This window comes from Anopheles gambiae, chromosome 3, assembly GCF_943734735.2.
Source record: "Anopheles gambiae chromosome 3, idAnoGambNW_F1_1, whole genome shotgun sequence".
Classification (NCBI taxonomy): Eukaryota; Metazoa; Arthropoda; class Insecta; order Diptera; family Culicidae; genus Anopheles; species Anopheles gambiae.
Window position 1 is genome coordinate 97,646,161 of NC_064602.1, and position 20,360 is coordinate 97,666,520.

The window sequence follows — 20,360 nt, forward strand, 5'->3', positions numbered from 1 at the left end:
GCCTGCTCGGCTGGGCTGGAAAGCGGGACAGCTCTCGTTAGGGTTTTTTGGCACTGTCCGGATGCATCCGACTGACAGCTTGGGCAATAAATTCTCCGTTGTGCAGTGGGAAACCACCGGGCCCCCGGATGCATGATAATTGCCGTATTTATGATGATTCGACAATAATCATCCCGTTTGTTTGTTGCACATTTTGCTGCGCTTGGGTTTGCACCGACGCCTTTATCTTGCCTTCAGCATTAATTTGGCTCCCGCTGGGACCCGCGGGGGTCGATGACTCCGGGTAGCACAAATAAGTGCTCAAATTTCACCACCAACCGTCCGAGTATCTCACGATCAACATTCCACCGCAGCTTACCTCATTTCAAGACGTTTGTGTTGTCCTTGCCAGTCTAAGCAGAACCAAACATGATTCTTTCTTACGCCAGCCGGATGCCTTCCCGATACGTTTGCAATAATTAATGACGCTTGTTATGATGTGTGATGTGTGTGTGTGTGTGTGTGCGTTCCACCCTCGGAACTAGCTGGCGTTGATTGAACTGCCGAGACCGTGAAGTGTGACATCAGCTACCTCTCTCGCGTTGGATTTCGCCGAAATCGCTTCCATCTCAACAAACATCTCCAGCTCCAAACATCCATGTCCATTAGTGCGACAACAAAGTCACGTAATGATCGGAGCCTATTTGGTCTAGTTTTTTCGTGCCGGTTCCGGACTGCGGGGGCTGTGAGTGTTGGTCGTACCCAAAGCTTCATCATTAATGGGACACACTCACTTCACACGCCCGAAATAATCTCGCCATCCAACCAACCTGTGGTGTCATTTTTCATCGAACCGAAAATCCATCAATTTCTCCGATGGCTTTTTAGAGGACGACAGCGATCCCAATCGGGTTCCAAAAACACACACACACACTGCACTGGGAGGGACACTGTTTTAAAGCGTAACATCATATTTTACACGTGATGAATGATTGACCGATGGGTGGATGAGTGGATGAGATGAGCCCGAAATAAATCGATTTAAAACGATCGATTCTATACTGTTAGGTTCTAAAACTGCATCCACGGGACATGACCCTGCGAGTCGATAAAGTCGGCCAATGCAGGCTGCCAATTAAAATCAATCAAAATTGCAATCGACACCAGCTCCGCGTGCGCCAGTTCGCTGCCATCGAGAGCGAGAGAGATGGCGAAGTGTGCTAGTGTGCATAAATCGGCTATAGAAAGCATCCTGCAGGCCAACATTATCGGCCAGTATCGGCTTTCCGTTGGACGATCCAATGTTCACCTCATTCCGCTCTGAATGCAACTCCACCTGCTTCTCCCGTTCCATCCCATGCAGTGTGTTTGATTTCATTAAGTTCGTCCGTCCGGCGGGAGGTAACCCTCGATTGGCCGACCTTTCCGTGTGGTGACTTTGGCGATAATTTTGCTGCATGCGTGCGGTGCAGTGGGGAGTCGGCACGCGGCGTTTTAAAGTGGGATGAAATATTTAAATGCAAGCATTTTATTTTAATAATTAATCATGTTCCATTAATTTTCGGCGAATACGCTGCCCTGTCATGCTACGGCCGGTCGGTGGTCTTGTCTCAATGTTGCCGTTGCCGTTTTGGAATGGATTCGATGCTGCGGGCACTGTGATGTTTCCTGTTCGACTGAAACGCTCATTTTAGCAGTGGGATGGATTTTGGAGTCATACGGTTTAATGTAAAAAAAACACGAAGCATTGCTGTAGGCAAAATGCTTGGATGAAAGTAAATCGTTCATTTGGCACTTTTGAAGCAGTTTTATCAGTCATGACATTACAAATTCTTTACCGTTTATTGTTCAGCATAAAGCGAGCTTATGATGCCAATACTATAATTAAATTCACCAAGAAACTGCTTGAATTGCACTAACTATCTCATGCTCAACAGAACTGCAATTGCACATTTAAAAACATGAAACGAACGAAACGCACTAGGCTGATTATGTTAATTCTCGCTTGAGCGCACGAAAATGCAACACATCGTGAAGCATGGACCCCGTCACTTCTAATAAGCACCATCAGCGTCCGAATAGAACGAAAAATGGTATAAGATTTAAGGGCGAGCATCCGACAACGATGGTAACCCGCCTCATGAATAGTACAACCCTCTTTCGGTCAGTAGATTGTACACGGAGAGTCTCGTCTAGTGACAGACGTTCTTTTTCTGTCACCTGCCGGAAAGATTACTTGCTGTCCGTGGCACTAGCTCCTTGCCCAGGTGCTGCTCAACCTCAATCCCAATGGCTTGATTAATTAATTTGCATGCCTAGTGTTGGTGATCTTTTTTTGTTCTTACTCATTCCCTACTGCCGTGCTTCGTTGCAACAGGACTCCTTTGTACCGAGGTGCTACAATTATAATCAACGTCAGGCAAAAGTGCTACTTTGGTCGTTGCCACTCCGTCACTCGTACCGTTGAAAAGGTGGCAGTAGTTCTTTGAGTAAGTTCTTTGGTTCTATCCTACCAAGCGTGTGGTGTGTTTGCTTGTCACCTGCTACCAGCTGGACTGGAAGTGCACCGTGCGGTACACTTGTTCGCTGTAACACAAGTACCCGATGGTGTCCTTTTCGAATGGGCTGTGGTTTGTGTGCTCGTTTTATTTTATCTTCCGGGTGTTACTGTTGCATGGACCACGGTTTTAGTACGTCTAGCCACGTTTATGTCCACTTTCGCGGTAGAAAATGAGCAAACGATAGTGTAAGGCTGGTCAGGAACTAGCACTTTGAGGAAGCAGCTTGTGCGAGAAAGGTTCGTTACAGACTATGCAATCAAGGGAGACTGTTAAACATTCGTAGAATTGAACGTGCTTTAAGCAGCTTCTCATTTCATATACTGTCGACAAATCAATACGTTTTGAACGAATTTTATTCTAAAGAGACGATTTTGTACCTAGCCGACATCTTACCAAGTACACGCAATCACGCCTGATTACTCCAAACTAAATCGTCTTGCACCAGAAACTCTTGCACCAACAATGTCCAATGGAATGATGACAAATGACGGCTTCACGGTGACCTCGTTCAAGCCGACCTCTTCACCCCAAGATGCACCTCTTCGCCCGAAATTGAGGCTGCACGCTGAAGCTAGTAGTTGTGTGCTCCAGGCACCGTCACCGGGCCGATCCATCAGTGTCTTTCCAATCACGCGTAATCCCATTAGGGCACTTAACCCGCAAAACGGCTACAATGAGCGTAATTTAAAAATTTATTGTTATTGATCCCTTTTTCGTGGTTAGTGCCTTCCTTATCCCTCGAAGGAAACGCGTTCGCCTTATTCTTTTGCAGCAAAATCGGAACTAAAACAGCATCAGGAGCAGCAGCAGCAGCAGCAGTCGCCCACACGACTGGCGTTCCGGCGTTCGGAGCTGGTCGTGAGAGCCGTTCTGGGCCGTTTTTCTTCTGGCCCCGAGGAAACATACGAGCCTTGGACTTTCCAGCTTCTCCAGGCTGCCACGAAGAATTCATTTAAACGGCCATTTATTAGCCGATTGAACGAGGCAGATGGCAGCAGGCCTGTCCGTTCAAGGCCTCTAAGTACACCAGTCGCCAATTTGCGCCTTTTTTTGTTGCGCCAGCCCCAACAGTGTGCAAACGAACGCAGCTAACACCTTAGCGCGTGATTCTGCCCCAGGCCTATCCACCCTCCACGAGGTGGAGATGTTTTATTGTGGTCTCTTTCTCTCCTTCTCGCTCTCCCTGTCTTTCCGTGCCAGATATTTCACACGAGAATAGAAATCTGGAGAAATGGCAAGTAGTTCTGCAACATACACACACAGAAAACACAAGCCAGCAAAGAAATACGTACGTTCCTTCTAATTCCACCCTGTCGGAACGCTCCACCGGCAGCGGCATGAAAGCTTGCGCGCGCGATACCTTTCGCGTGCGACTCGCGTAGGCTGCATATATTTTATTTTTATTTGACTCGTAAATATTTGAGATAATAAAGGTCCCGCACGGCGAAAATTGGCTGTCCCGGGCGAAGCCGGCATCCTGCGGGTTGTAGGAGGCAGGTTTTTGCTTTTGTCTCATGCCGGGTCGTGGTTTCCCAGCTCGCCCTGTCCGGTGCAGCTAACCTCGCGCGCTAACCTTTTGCTGCACCGATGTTGGCCTGCATCATACACAGCAACACGGCACGACTGTTGGCGGCAAAAGTGGAGCACACGGCTCCACATCAACAGCTGATTCCAGTTTTGCAGCGGCCCAGGTCCAGGCACCTTGCTGGCAGCACCTGAATTAATATTGCGGAATTTTATGCGATAAGCGGTGACCGCAGGAGAGTGCAACGCAACACGAGAAAAAAAAATACGCAGACAAAACCTCAAAGCGATATAAAGCACCGTTTGGCCATGTTTCTTCTGTGTGGCAGCGTGTTTATTGATTTCCAGCAGCGACCGTACAGTTGTTGACGGAAAAATGGCAACGGTGTGAATGAGTTATGCAAATCAGTTTTTTTTTTCTTCGTGCTGTTCATGGCTGGATATCTAATGAATGTTTTGCTCTTCCAAGTTTATAGGAAGAATGCGTTAAAGGAGCGAATCAAATCACAATTTGAAGTGAAACTAGAAAACGAATCCTTTTACTTTCCATATTTTGCTTTATTTTAAACACTTTTCAAACAACAGTATTATATTGTTTTTATCATTTTATTTTCTAACGGGCAACAAAGTAATAATTATCATCTATTCTCTACCCCGGAGGCATTAATTTTTCATCGACTAAATTCTGCTATCCAGTGACCTAATTTGATGCTCTCTGCACCGTTGGCGGAATTTCACTCTCAGAAACATTACCTTGGCCCGCCCCGTGCTGGTTCCCATCATAAATCTTCGCCGATTGAGTTTCGGGGTTGTTGGCATTTTTTTCGTAGCTCCCAATAATGTTTCTTCTCTCACCAATAGACACACACACACACACACACACACACACACACACACACAAGCACACAAAACAGTAAAGAGGAAAGCGAAAGCTGAAACGTGACCCTCGCGCAGTACGGGCGGCTACAAAGTATTCTAAATGTATTTTGCTTGTCAATGTTTATAGAGACATTAGAGGGCGACACAGGCGAAAGACGCCCCAAATTGACGTTTCAGTTCATCATCTGGTCCCCCTACCTTTCCACCCAGCCCACACTTCGTGCAACTTAAATGCGTGAGAAAAATGCACGCGACATTGCGCGCTTTAGCCCATCGTTCGCGCGGATCGTTTCGAACGCGGAACAACGCCCGAAAAAACACGACTCAATACTTATCATTACCGCTCGGTGGTGGTGCCAGTTGGTACGCTGATTCCGCCTTAAGTAAAGTTGTTGTTTTTTTAACTTCTTGCTTACATGTATCTCTTGCCCCCCTCCCTTGCCGGTGTACATGTGTACATTGGGACACTTTGTTCTCTCTCGCTGCGCTGGTGGTTTTGTTTGAGGAAGTTTGGGCACGGCCGCATTTGAATTTCCTCCACGAACAACGGCACGAAGGGTACCGGTTGCGAAGGTTGGGAGGACACTATTTATCTGGTCTTTGCGGTTGAACGCGCGATGAGCAAATAAACGTTACCTATTCCATTCGACTCGCCAACCAAGCGCACCATTAGAAGAGGCAAAAGCAGCACCACCACAACAACAAAAAATCTCTCCACAAAAACGGTGAGGAAATAGTTTGGTTGCGCTTGCGACAGTCGTCGGGGTGACCGGAACGTGACGTGACTAACGGTGTGAATTGAAATTGGCCCTTTTGTACCATTCGATGGCGGCGGTGTACGTTTCAAGACACTCCTTGGCTCTGGGAGGGTGCAAACGATGGATGGAAATTAGCGCAGGTAAATATGGGCAAGTGGAGAGCCTGTCGGTGATGCAAACCCAACGGCGGCTAGAGTTGTAAGTGTTCCGGTTTCGGAGCGGATATTGGGGAACTGTTTAATGTGTGTACATTACACCTGGCACTGCTTGGCGCGGTGTCCTACATTGATAAGAGTGCAGGATGTGATGCTAAGATGAGCTTCAGATAAGACAAATTCAACAAAACCTTCTAGGTTAACTAAGTGCATTTGGCAACAATAGAGTAATAGAGACATTCACACTTCGGTGGAATTGCTCCTCCGAACAAAGAATTTAACAAATGCAAGTCTTAATATCGCAAAGCACTTTTCTCAAGTCTCTTTCAACCTCCTTCAACCGTCCCAAGAATCTCCTAAATCACATTTTCTTACACTTATTTTTGCCACCGTCGACGCCCCACTCGCCGCCAGAGCGAGACCGTAATGAGAAGGTTTGGCCGTTTGGCTTCCGTTTGAATTATTTGTGTGCGGGTCAATTAAACACTCCCAACAGCCGAAACAAAATTAAAGGCAAGAAAAATGTATGTCAATTGCACTAAGAGCGACTGTTTAATGCAAGGTCCAAATTAAACCACCCCACAAGCAAGGGTACGGAAAGTGGGAAGGAATGATCGTGGACGTTGGGTGGAGCAGTAACTCCTTCGCTGCTCTATTTTGTTTTGCTTGCTGATAACAAAGGGTCGTTCGGCTGACAGTCAATAAATTTCTGATCGCAATGAGCACTCTTCCCTCTGCTGCTGTGGCAGTACGGCGAAGTAAAGTAGAGAGTAGAGAGAAATAAAAATATAATTGCACGCGAGCTAAGAACCACCCATTTTCGTCCGCTTTCTACGGGGTAGGAGTTGAAGGAAAGAAACTCGCTGCCCATAATCGTGAAACTTCCGATTCAACTCTCTTTCATTCTCTCTCTCTCTCTGTCTCTCTGTTCGTTCCACCTTCTACAGTGAGAAAGGGTTTTTACGGAAAATTGTCACTTAAGCCAGACGGAAACTGGTCAAACCCATAATAACGGGTCCCGGGCAGCCTGGGCGAGTAAACAGCCTCGCCATCCCCGGCGTAAGGTTTCCGAGGGTGTGAGGGCCAAATCTCGCCCTCCATGGAACTGGAACGAAGGGGAAGGAACGGACGTTTTTCGAAGCATTTGTTTTGCGCTGTGTTTTCGGAGTTTATGTTGTTCGACCCGAATGGTATCATAAAAATAATTTTCTTCATTTAAACGACAAACGGGACAATCAGCTGGTTTGACGGAAGGGGGACCACCTGGGGCTTGTGGGTGAGAAGATGCGATCCCCTAACGAGTGTGCGACGAAAACGAGGGCACACACCGTGCCGGGGGGGGATCGCGTACATCGTTAGCGCTCGTTTCGAATCGGGGGAGGTGAGAGTCCCGCAGACGAGCCTTAAAATCTCTCCAAAGGAGTCGTCACCCACACATCGGATTCACGCAATTGGAAAGCGCGAGTTGAAGTAACGAAAAGAAAAGGGGGGAAAGGAAACGCAACCCCGATGGAACTAGAACTAATTTGCTTTTATGATGGCACAAGACGCAGCGATGACGACAACGGCGACTACGGCGACGGTTTGGCTCTCCCTTCGCAGGAGCGTTTGAACGAAATGACACCGCCAACTATGAGTGATGACTGAGTGGAATTGGATGACTGATGGTTTTCGGATCAGCATCTGAACCTGGCCGAAAAAAAACAACAAAATTGGAGAGCAAAAAGGGCACACAGCCGACCAAAACAGCACACGCTTCCGAGGCGTGTTGGGTTGTGACGTAAAGCGCCGTAAAGCGGGTCTGCAGCCCGCACCGGGAACGGACAGAAGCAGCAAGCGATCGTTGTGCGTTGTCGCGATCGTCGACCGAGTGCCGCTTTCCGTAATGCTGTTATATATCAGTGTAATTGAAAATGACAGGATTTGTTAAGCGGAACCCTTTATGGGCACCCGAGATGATGGAGGAGGGTGGCTTGTTGTTGTTCAAAAAACGTTAATGATCAGATTTTTTTTCGGAGAAGCGAAAACGAATGAAAGCATAATTTAGTGACAGACACGAACAGGTGAAGAGACCCCGGTTGTGTGTTATTATTTCAAGTGGAGTGCAATCAGCTGTAGTTTGGAGGTGAAGACGGTGTTAATAAGATTTTTTAAGGAATCAGTGAGCTACAGAAGGATATTTTTTAATTTATTTGAGATACTTAGCGGGGATTAAACATTCTTGTTTAAAAATGATACTTTTATGTGAGTTATTACTTCAAGTCTGCAAGTGAGAATAGATCTTCTAGCTCTATAATTCATTCTAAAATGTCATTAGTCTTTAATGCTGGAATCAAACATCCCTCCCTTCTGTACGAAGAATAACCTCCAATCACCCAAAATTACTTGTGCCCCTCTTCAACCCAATCCGGCATCAAAATTGAGCACGTTCTGCTGACGGAAACGAAACGAAATCTTTTCCTTTTATTTCTCCATCTCAGTTACCGGCACGTGGGAGGAACATTCTTCTCGCTGCTTCTTCTTCTTCTTCTTATGTTTTTGCTCGGTCCTCCCGATAACCGTTCCAACAAGCGCGATCGATTTGCGGATTGCATTCTGCCCCCGTACGGCTGGAAAAGGTGGTTGGCATCTAATTAATTCTATAATTAGCTGACAGAAGCAGTTGTCTTTCGTTTCGATGTTTCCTCCCGTGGTGGGGGAGTGAGCGTAGGAAATCAAGAGGGAGAAAAAAAAAACAGAAAACAACCACACGAAACCGATCGTCTTTAGCAGCTTCATTGCGCCAAACCGTGGTGCCATCCTTCTCCTCCGCCCTTTGAGGGTGCAATTTACATGCGCTATTTGTTCTTCCGCAGGCTCTAGGCCCGGTTGCGCGGGAAGCGCGGAAAGAGACGCGCTCGTACAAACTGGCGCGATTTGTAGAACATGACATTTCTGTACCGACTTCGACAGCGCCGCTCAAATCTCACCCCTCGCTCGGGCCGCTTCCTGCTTCCCCATCCCCGCCGCGAAAGTGACATCCGTTCCGCTTTTTCCGGCCATCTTCGCGAAGGCGCGTGGAAAATCGATGCTTTTTCTCACCTTCCCGTCCTCACCGAGTGCATGTGTACGGGGGGAGAGGAGGAGGGGGGGGTTATGTTTTCTTTCTGCTGTTTTGTTTTAAACCGTCGAAAAAGAAAACGGGACCGTGTCGGTTCCCTCTAGCCACACACACCCACCGACACTTGTTCGGTGGAGGAACCGCGCAGAAGAAGAAAATGGATAATTTTGTTAGTTTCCCATTTTTCCGGTTTCATTAGCATTCAAACCTGGCTCCTATGCAGAGGGGGAGCGTGAGAGGGTAATGGGACGTATGTATGGAGGGAAACCGAAGTACACAGTAATGGAAGACCCCTTTTCAGTCTCGCGACCAAAGTGTCCGCGGTTCATTAAACCGAGGTCGTCGTGGTGATGGTGGTGTGAATTTTAAACCCACCAAAAATGTACCGAACGAAGCGGAAGAGTGTCTGCTGCAGTGTGAGAAGCATGCGAGGCGTGAGGTAGAATTTTAATTTGACAAAATGAGACTGTTAGTTTCATCGCACCGCTAGCGAGAAGCAGAAGCCCTGGCAATGACCATTTCCAATTAAGTTGATAAAATTGTCGAGCTTCATTCCGTTAGAAGTCTTCCTCCGGGTGGACGCTTCTTCTTCTGGATAGGAACTTTCGCGTTTGGATTTTGCACACCGTGTTACCCGACGTCCGGTCCCGATGAAGCCGTGAATCGAATGCAATGTTCTACGGCATTGGAAAACGAAGCACCTTGACAAAAAAGAAGCGGGACACCTCACATAATCACGATCACTTTTAGCACGATCGTAATTGATGCTGTCGAAGTTACTTGGCTCCAACTTCCAACCGGTCTCATCAGCAAACCGATTCACTGTCAGTGCGTTAACGGCGCTCTACTACTGTTGCTAGCAGCGGGACGGCTAATGAGGTGACAAGGTGCAGCTGGACGTGACGTTTCGCTTGCAGACGACAACGACGACGGATCACGCCCGGATTTACAGCGCAGCAAACGCACCCATCCTGTCAATTTCGTGATCGATGTGTGACGGGGCGATGGGTTCTTGGCTAGGAACTCTTTCTACTTTTTTCCACGAATCTTTAGACACGACGATGACGAAGCGAAGTAGATCCATTTCCGGTGCAATGGCTTCAGACTACAGTCGGTGTCACACTAACATGGATGTTGGGACTTGGACTTACGTTCTTGCTTTATTTTAATTTTTGTTTTTATAACAAACTTTTGATTTTCAGAACCGATATCTTCTTGGATTGTTTGCTTGAAATCTCTAAAACTTCTTCATAAATACCGATTCATCTAACGGCCAATACACATTCCAAGACACACTGTAGTGAATACTGCCAAGAATCAATGTCCCTTGGCGCGAGCGCCGAAATGTGAGCATGTTCTACATTTCGACTCATTTCCTGTTATTGTTTGCCCTAGCCGGGCCCAGCACTGTTCTGTTTGTTCTGGCGCATTCTTCTTTCGTCACTTCTCGGATTTTTTTACTTCAGACGTCACCCAAAAACCAGTAATGATCGTTACACCTCCCGCTTTGGCGAAGGTTCTCATGCGTTTCAACTTTCTCGTACGCTTTGTTCCATCACTGTATAGAGTTTTTATTCGACTTTACTAATGTCTTTTAATTATTTCTGATTTATGACGCGTGATCCTCTGCGGTCTATCCGGTATGCAAATGGAACACATTTTAAATAAACTACCACCCATAATAACCAGTTTTTAAATGACTTTTTTTGCATACCTAGCAGCAAGCAGCGAATGTATTTCAGCTTTAACTAATAGCGCTAAATCGCCTGACCGTTGCCAACCCCGCGTCTCTGCAGCTCGCACTTTGCATGCCTGCCGATCGTCACACCAAAGAAATGATCGGCCCCATGCGCGATTAATCGCTTTCATACACCGGCGCCGGTCCCAGTCCGCGTCCTCTCGTGCAATTCGATCACTTCGAATGGTAAACGATATAGTAAATTGAATTAAGTGAATTTATAGCACGGCGCAAACCGGCCAGTGTGTCCGGCATGACGGTGGCCATTGGACACAACATCTGTATCGATTGGGCTGCTTCACGGCAAGCAGAGCATTTAAAGACATTTCACAGCTTTTGCGGAAAGTCAAACAATACTTTTGTTAAGAAATAATCAACCATATTGGCGTGCTGGAAATGGTTTCCATTTTCAAGAGCTTTTTCTCGGTGCATTCCTTCCGTTTTGTGGCTTGCCAGCCCACCATTAGGTTGCTCTCCTCCCATGGCAAATCGATTTATTTCCCATAGCAAAGGTGGCACGACACCGTGGCCGTTTTTTAAGGGAACGAGCTCCATCTTTCGATTAATTTCATCATCGTAAGCGTAGCCGAACGATTTTATTTTCCCTTTTTTTGCATGCTGGAAAGACCCTATGGAAAACGGGCTAAATTGTTTGAGGTTGAGCAGGGGGGAACCAAAATTTGAATAATGCTGTCCAGCAGATCGGAGCCCATTGGTCAGATCGGTTCCCCGTGCAACTAAACGATTTCCCATGCCCGCATTGCCTTTTTTTCCATTCGAAAGCGAAAAGAGCAAAATTGAAATATGTAGGCTAATTACAAAAAGGCTTTGCGCGCATGCAAAAGCACCCTCCGGATTTTCCTGCATGTTCTGCAACTGTTTCCCATCGGTTAAAGAGTTAAACCCACCATGGCAGCTGGCAGCTGGAACCCCCCCACCCCTCGATCGGACCGTGCTTTGGGTGTGAAATTGGCGTCAGTTTGGTTGGTTTATTTTATTTGATTTTTGCACCATTCCGTATTGAAGCCGGCGGGTTCGCTGTTGTCCACCGGAGTTGTCCGCACTCTTTAAAAATGGGGGGGACACCCGGACATTGACGGATTGACAGGCGCACAAGGGTGGTTTAGTGCGTTTTTAGTAACGTTTTTTTGTGTGTGCAAAACAAGCGGCACCACACTAAAGACCTCCCGATTTACCTTTATGTGCACCATTTTACAAGCCTTTTACCCCGTTCCCTCTGGTCCCATTTTCCCATGCCGGCGCAGAGACTGCCAGAGCTCCAGCGGTGGAACGACAGCAGGGATAACAAATTTCCTTCTGACACGCGATTATCTGGCTTCTGGTTTCTGGTAGGCGCGGTTCTATATATCCAACACACACACACACACACACACACGCCTAAACCCGTGCACTGCTGTCTGTTTGTAGCCAACTGTGGCCGTGGAAAAAAGGGCAACCATCTAAAACAGTTCACTTCTGGGCTAACCACACGAACGGTTACACACACACACACACACACGCACGCACGCCGATGGAAAGGAAAAAGTGTTGCGAAGCGACAATAAATAAATTTAATGTGACCGATTTATCATAAATCGTTTCGTGGGTCGATAAGTTATGGGCACGGAGAAAAAGGTTCTTGCATTTGAAACCGAGCCCCCGTGCACTCGTCGGGTGTGTGCGGACGGGGAAGGAAGAGCGACCAGAGCGTTGTTGTCATGGCTACCGAAGCAGGGCAGTGCATGGTATGGTAATGGGTTTTCGGCCGCTCAAAACCGCCCCAAACGTTCCGTCCCCCAAAGGGGGAGAGCCTTTTCCCGCTCGATTCTCATCGCCGGTGTAAGTGCTTTCCATTGTTTTCTTGCCAAGCGCGGCTCAATAGCGCAAAATGTGCATCTTAAACGATGTGACATGCATTATCTCTTGCAGTGGAAAGGTTCACTGTTTGCCCGACGCGAATGGGGGAGGCAAATTAATTGCCCCCTTTTAATGGTGCGCCTGGGGAATTGTAATTGAATGATTGATTGGCGCTATCTATCGATGGCACTTAAACGGGGGCAGCGTTGTGTCTCTGTTGGGGAAGGTGGGGAAGGGGGAATGGGACATTCATTGTGGGGTCAACTAGAAGAGCCAAAGTGCCGAATTTTAAGTTTCGTGCGTGCATATGTGCTAGTCGAGAGCGTCTAAAAGGAGTCGTTTTTTAATCGTTCAATTTAAATCAATTGCTTGATCAAAATTTATTGCCTCGAGAGAATTGGCTTGAGTGGAAGTAAAGAGTACCAAACAGATACACACCAACAGTTACCCTTGAATTTCAACATGATATTAATTTTGAAATGTTTTTATGTATTAGTTGCGTGTAACAACTTACTTCAAGCGGTGCTCCTAACGACCGCGAGTGATGTTTTACGTCAAACAGAACAACCAATTTTTTAAACACGATCTACTCTACTAGCTGAGGTGGCAGAATGTTTGACTAGATCATAAACCCTCATAAATTCCGACTCCCGGTGTGTCTTCCCATGGCCGTTCGCCCCATGCGCCCAGCTACGAACCCTTCCCAGCCAACGGAATCGGCCAAGACCCGGCAGTTAGATGTATAAATTTATAGGCAAGACTACATGAAAACTGCCGAAAAAACACGACCCTCGATCGTTCACCAGGGCCAACTAGATCGGGCTGCCCCGATAGAAAGCGAAAAGACAACCGCAAACACTACCAACTTCTCGCCGCGGGTTCGCGAAGCATCGAACATATCATCCAGTTTCTCCAGCAGATCGCTCCCCTACCCAAAGTCGAGCGACTCATAAAACCGTACTCCACTCCACTGCAAACAAACGGAACAGTCCCGGCGAATGAATAATCATTATTCCGGTAGTGGAGATCCATCGACGAAATGTTCGGAACCTCGCGGCTCGGGACGAAGATGTTGATCACACTGGCCGCCGCTCCGAAAGGCGCCCATAAAAACACGTGAAATAAAAGCAAAGCCCAAGAGCCACCCCTGCAGAACACCTGGAGCGAGGTACGGAGTGGGATCAAGCAACCTAGGGACATGCTGCCTCGATCCCCTAGGAAACAAAACCCGTTGGCTTGTGCCGGCCGAGGGTGTTGGCTGGGGTATCAATAAAGGCTTTGAAATATGTTAACAGCAAAATTTCAATTTTATAACTCCCGGCTCCAGGTTTTGGACCTCGGTATGGGGTCCTCGGGGAGTTCGAATAGCGCGTCTTGGACTCCTCCCCCCCTCTCACGCGTACGATCTAGGACCCCTGGCTGGGTGTTCGGCCTGGGTGTTGACGAACCCGCAGACAGGTTGCATTTCTCCACCAAGCGCGCTCGGTTGTTTATTTTGAAGAGGACGGCACGAGCAGCTTGTTTGTAGTTCGGGATTTCGGGACCGAAATAAAAGCCAAAGTGTTGAGCACAAATTGGACCGGACAGGATGAGGTTTTAGTGCTGAAAGTCGAAATTCGCACCGTACAAATTTATCATCCAGCTCCCGCTATCACGGCGAGGAATTCTAGACATTGGATCAGCAGTTTCTTGTTGTCTTTCCTATCACGTATTGGAGCGCTTCGGAAATGAGGCTAGACCCGATATACCCGCCTGAAGAAAGAAGATCACAGATAAATCATAAAACGGTCGCATCACATAAAACGCTCGAGAACGGGTTCTCGATGAACATAAATCAATCACTTTACTGCACCGCCAGCATGATGGATATCGGTTCTGCCATAAATGCAACCGTCCCGCGCGTACGGTGCGACATGATTGACTTGGAAATGGTGGAAATGTCGTACAAATCCCGAGGAATGTGTGAAAGACTGTAAACGATAGCTCGAACGAGTCGAAGGGAGCTTTCTACTACGAACCTTTGAAGCGCTTGAAAATGTATTCTTGATTTGTGTAGACGACGGTTTGGGAGTTTTTCAAGGCGGAAACGACGCCTTCGTACATTAAATGCCGGACGACAACAATTAAAAACAAAACCCACACACGACGACCCAGTTCCTTTTTGGAGCTATTTTTACACTTGAAAAAATATATTCTTTCCACCTTTCATCCAACCAACGTTCGAACAGTTCGAAGAAATGCGTGTAAATAAACAAGCTCACATGTTGCTGTTGCTGACGGATCACCCAAACGTCGGAAAGGCGTACTTTGTGTGGGAGAGACTTCAAAGAGAACTTCGGTGCCTTTTGGCCCGAGTTCCGAGATTCCGCCCGAGTGTGCCATGCGCGCAGGTTTGTCCAGGAGGAAGCAGTCACGGAAACAGTAATTAAACTTTCAATCAACAATCTCTCCCTTCTGCGGGCGCTTGTAAATCCCAACCGAGCCCGGAGTGCTGACGAATCGCGCTCACCACTGCCGGAGCCTGTCGTCGGATGCTGACGGCCAGTTATTACTAGCTGTCATAACTGTGGCCCATTAGAGACACCCCGGCATCAGCAGTGTGGCAGGGACCGTGTCCGCCTGGGACTGGAAAGCAACAAAAAGCGAAAGACAAGATCAACAATCGACATCCATCTAGGAGCGGATTAGTGCCACATATCGCCGAGTTTCTTGCAACCCAAAGAGGGGGCTGTGTTTGTGCAGTTTTTTTTTATTTCTGCTGACGTTTCTTTTTTCATCATTTATTTATCCTTTCACCTTGATCGGTTGATGATTGCACCGACTGTTGATTCGATTGTGAATCGCCAACACTGTCCCGCGCAATAAAACAGTCAAACAAAAACGCATTAGAGCGGGCGAAAGGGAACCGATCGGGCGATCATTTCAAAACAGAACACGACACTAATTAAGAAAAGCGTGGAAAATCTACAACCTCCCCGATAAGGGACCGGACGGGGGCGAAAAAAAATCAAAAACTGGTTGGACTTATTCAACATTTCAACCGAGCGTTTAGGGAGAGCAAAAAGAAATGTGTTCGCATAAACGCACTGGCTACGGTCGGCTTCTTCGCACGGTTTTGAACCGTCGTACCCGATCGGGTGCATTCGGAGGAGGACATAAATTTAATCAAGATAAGAAAGAGATGATAAAAAAGCGCTCGCGCGCGATCCGCACCAATCGATTACACGTTCGGATTGTTCCAGTACGCAATCCAGCAGGGAATTAATTGCTGTTCGATGTCAGAAGTGACTGAGAAAGATGGCTGCTACGATGTGACCCGCGCTTCAGTTCGTTTTTTGTGCTTAATGTGTTTGAACAGGAACCATTTTGAACATGAAGTAATTTAAAGATATTACGCATAACGATGGACCAACGGCAAATTTCAAAAAAGTCCACAAAACGAAATTGGACGAAATCGAAACGCATAAAGTGACGAATACGTTTTCGTGAGCCCTACTCAAATTTTATTATTTATATGATATTTTTATCTGTTCGTAACTCTGGACCGAAATCTCAGCTTTCAAAGCGAATAAAACCCGCGATGAATTATGGCCAGAAAGGATGTAGGATCGCATAAAATTATTCTTTCTCGAAAAAATCGCCATCAATCGCAGCCTTTCTAAGCCATCGGGCCCATTTCAGCTTAATGATTTCCACTCGTAAATTACGCCACAGATCGATGTCGATTATGACCGTCGGTCATGCCGATTCTGGATCGATCCGCGTGCGATTCATCCAGCGGCCTCTTCCACCAATCAAACCATTTTATGTTGCGAATTTTTAGCACTAAAAATTGGATTATGATGCTTTTGCCTCCTCACCAGCACCGCCAAAAACTAAATCCATTTCATTTGCCGTGACGAACCCAAGTGTCGACGAGGGACCGCAAGAACACGCAATGCGAATCCTTCCCAGCTTCCAACAATGGCCAGCAGAGCGTGGCCTTTCTAACAGCGCGCGAAAGCAGCATCGCGGCAGTTTTATGATTATCCGGCGTACCGGGGCGCACCGTTTTACTGCCCCGCACATTGCTGGCACGAAATCATACCGCTCATCAGGATAAAGCCGGCACCAGTTTTTAAGAGCTCCATTCCGCGCTCGCCGGGCGGACACTGTACCGGTCCGTTTCGCGAGCGCGTCCATTTTTATGGTGATGATTTATTGAAAAGTGGAAGTGTCGTAAAAAAGCAAATTTCTAAAAGCACCATTGGGGGTGGACGGCCCGAAAACGTAGCTAAGAGCAGGGATTGGGGTCTGTGGCAACGGGAGTAAATTAAATCCGGTCACGTAGCTTCTCCGCCGCATTGCCACGGGGTGGTTGACGAGATTTTTGAGCGATTTTGGATCGCACGCTCTTCTTCTTCTTCTTCTTTTGCTCCCATCCCGTCTTCTTGGGCCTCCCTGTGGCTAGAAGTGGTTTTACTGCCCCGGTCGCTTGTTGCATTTCTATTTCAGATAGGCCATAACGCTGTCATGCCGAATGTCGTCGGCTTTTGTCGAAATGAAGCTGCCCGGGTTTTGTTGGGAGGCACAATTTGTTGCAACTAAATTGAAAGGCATGCACAGCTCGCAGGGAATGGTATTGTTGGGATCGTACAGATTCCTCAAATCGTGCAATAAATCAGTTTCGCAGCAGCTATAAGGTTCTTAAATCGAATCGGCAATAAAACATTGAAGTTGAAGCTGGAGATGAAACGCAAACCTCAGCTCAAATCACTCCCAATAAAGCTCGTAGCACTCGCTTCTCGCAACACCTCCGTCAAGTGATGCGTGATGCTAGGAATTGCAATCTAGAAATAGAGCAGCACGCTTTTATTGATGGGAAATTCTAAACTCAACCCCCACGTCGTAAGTACTGCACACAACGGTGCAAAAGTGCAATAATCCGCACTGTAACGATCAGCTCGTTACGGGACCTGGGACGCTTGCTTGATGGCGCACTTTTGATGTGCAACTTTACAGTCCCTGTTCGCTGCCAACGGATGCCCGATTCGGTTAATACGATCCGTAGAAACGCTTGGCCGTCATTAGTGGAAGGAAATTGCATACCAACTGGGGCTGCAAGGGAAAATTGATCGCAAAACTCGAACGCGCATTGATCGACTCTTTCTGCGGACCACAACAATGCGCCAATGCCAAATCGATCAATTGTTGAAAGTGTGAGAGAGAGAGAACGCGTTTGGCTGGGATAAAGAATTTCCTCCCCTGTAAAAAGACGGTGGGAGCAATAAAAATGTGATTCCAATCGATATTAAATTTATTTTTACTACTACAACACTTCCCCTGCCCAGCCGCCGGATTGGCCGAGTGGCAACGGTCAGAGGGTGTGACTTTCCGCTGGAAGGACCCGTTTGCGTTGTTCGGCTGTTGGGAAATAAATTCTCAACGGAAGTGGATGGAGACTGCTGTTCCCTGCCGCAAGGGGCGGCTTGTTGCTTGCCTGCAGTTAATTCGTTTCGCAGCGCAGCAGCAAGTGTAACAGCGAGCAGAAAAGGAAAGAAAAGCGAAACATTAAGCCATTTCGAGCCACCGCTTGGTTGGTTGTGCATGGAGGAAGAAGGGGGCAATTAAAGGTTTTTATTACCTTGCCAGCGCGCACCAAATTGCTTGCAATTTGTGAGCGCGATGCCGTACAGCATATTTTATTACTTCACCGGAGCTCTGGAGCTCCCGGCAACTCGACAACTACTGACGAGCGGAATGTCGATGAGATAATGGTGTGATGTTGGAGTTGTAGAGCCTGCCGTATCCTTTTTTCGTGCGCAGTACGTGATGTATTTGTAAAGAGTCTTTGTGTGTGGTGGTGGTGGTCTGCTTAATTGATCCTTTCTTGTCAGAATCGCACCAGGATATGAGTGAAAACCTCGGCTCGGCGTCCATCTCATTACCCGCAGCGCAAAGAGAAACGTGTTAATTTGGTTAATTAAAGCAAACGCATGCTGCTGCTTCTTCTTCTACCTCTTCCCATGTTCGTTCCATTCACGCCGGAAGATCCAACGCTTATCCTCGGACGCTTCCGGCGCTGCACGTTTTAACCTCATTTGAAAGCGAAACGACAGCAAACGCGAATGTCACAACTTCGCCACCTCATACCGATTCATCGCCATCGCCATGTCCTGTGGGCTTCCTCATTTGCTTTATTGCACTAACACACACACACACACTGCACGGTTCCTTCGCAAGCCCAGTGAGACGACTGCGCTCTCCTATCCCCTGTGTCGATTGCCCCAAAGTAAAAACCTATTTGCAACAAACACATCACACCGCACAATCATCAAACCCGGGCAGGTTTCCGTGCGCTCCGCGTGATTATTTATGCGCGGTAAATTCAATGATAATAGACACTTAAAAAGCGTTTCCTCGGGACATAATTTTCTGCATCGTGCTGGGGCGCATACACGCCGAAAAGCCACGGCCATAACGGGTGTCTGTGCAAGTTCTCTTCTTTTGCGTACATACTTACACGATGCCGGCGAAAGGAGGCACAGAAACTATGTTTAATATTGCTATTTGCAGCTTAAAAAGGGCGAACGACCAGCGTGTTAGTTGGCTGGTTTGCGTCCAAATTGTTGTTTTCGAGGTTTCGAGTCGGTTTTCGAGGGTTTTGTTTTGCATTTCTTTTACCTCCGCAGGCAGTCTATTAAAGTGCAGCGAACGCTTCGGGAAGGAAAAGGTTAGTAGAGAAGTTGAGGGATGACATGCAGCTTGGAAGATGCCACGAGGCATCGTTGCATGAAAGCTCAGTTGCATTCTATGGCGTTGAAAAGATCAACTGTCAATCAGGAAAACACAGAATAAAGAATGGAAAATTACTCTTCAAAGCTGTACAGTTAATTTATGATTTCTTGAACAGCTTTAAGATATCTTTTCACTTGGTATGTTATCCAATTATTGTTTTATTTTAATACATCCAACAAATAATAATTAACAAGTATCACATTGCGGTGGTTCAGCTGCCGCACTAATTTAACTCCCGAATCCTTTCCCAACTGCATCTCATTAAGAAGGTAGCGCGGTCTTCACGCGTACTTCAGCACTCGTTACGTCTTAAATCATCGCAGCCCCCACCCTATTGCTGGAGGGGGTAGCTGAGGTTTAATTTCCTCTGTCTACTGGTACGCAATAAACTGAAAGCAACAAAAAACGCAACCGAGACGCAACAAAATGTCCCTCCGAGGGACAACGCGCGCTCCGATAGCGAGCTAACGATTGTAACGCGTCCACGACAGCCTGGGAATTCGACCCTTCCGTCACGAAGCGCCCTGCGACGCCCTCGGGCCGGGAGGGAGACAAAATGCCAAACAAATTATGGCGCACCAGCAGCAGCAGCAGCAGCAGCAGCACCATGTGATCACTGATTGGGTTGCATCTCCTGCTGCTGATGGTAGACACCGATTCGTTGTTTTCAGTTTTTCGGGACGAACACTTCAAAATCTGCATCTAATGCAGGTTGCGTTGTGAGCATGCGTGTGTGTGTGTGTTGGTTTTTATGCTTCAAAATTAGCTTCAATTAAAGTTCATAAACTCGTATCATGAAGGTATCATAAATACCTTCGCCAGTGCATGAATCATGTTGCAGTGCAATTTTTCGGAGGACATTATTATGAGCCGTATCTCCCAGCGATCTTTAATCAGTGTGACTGGGAGAAGTGTGTGTGTGTGCGCGCGGGTTGAACTGTTTTACGAGCTCCCCACCGAAGCCGAACTCTGGCAGAAAGGAGGCTTGATTGCGCCAGCCGGCCTTTGCCATTCCGGTAGCACAAATGATTC

The 20,360-nt window shown here is 47.3% G+C and overlaps 1 protein-coding gene across 9 annotated transcripts in view; it reads left to right on the plus strand.

The window, feature by feature from the left end:
• The window catches only part of LOC4577473 (CLIP domain-containing serine protease B4-like), a 196,583-nt gene that overhangs the window by 140,700 nt on the left and 35,523 nt on the right, over positions 1–20,360 (plus strand). The window lies entirely within an intron of this gene.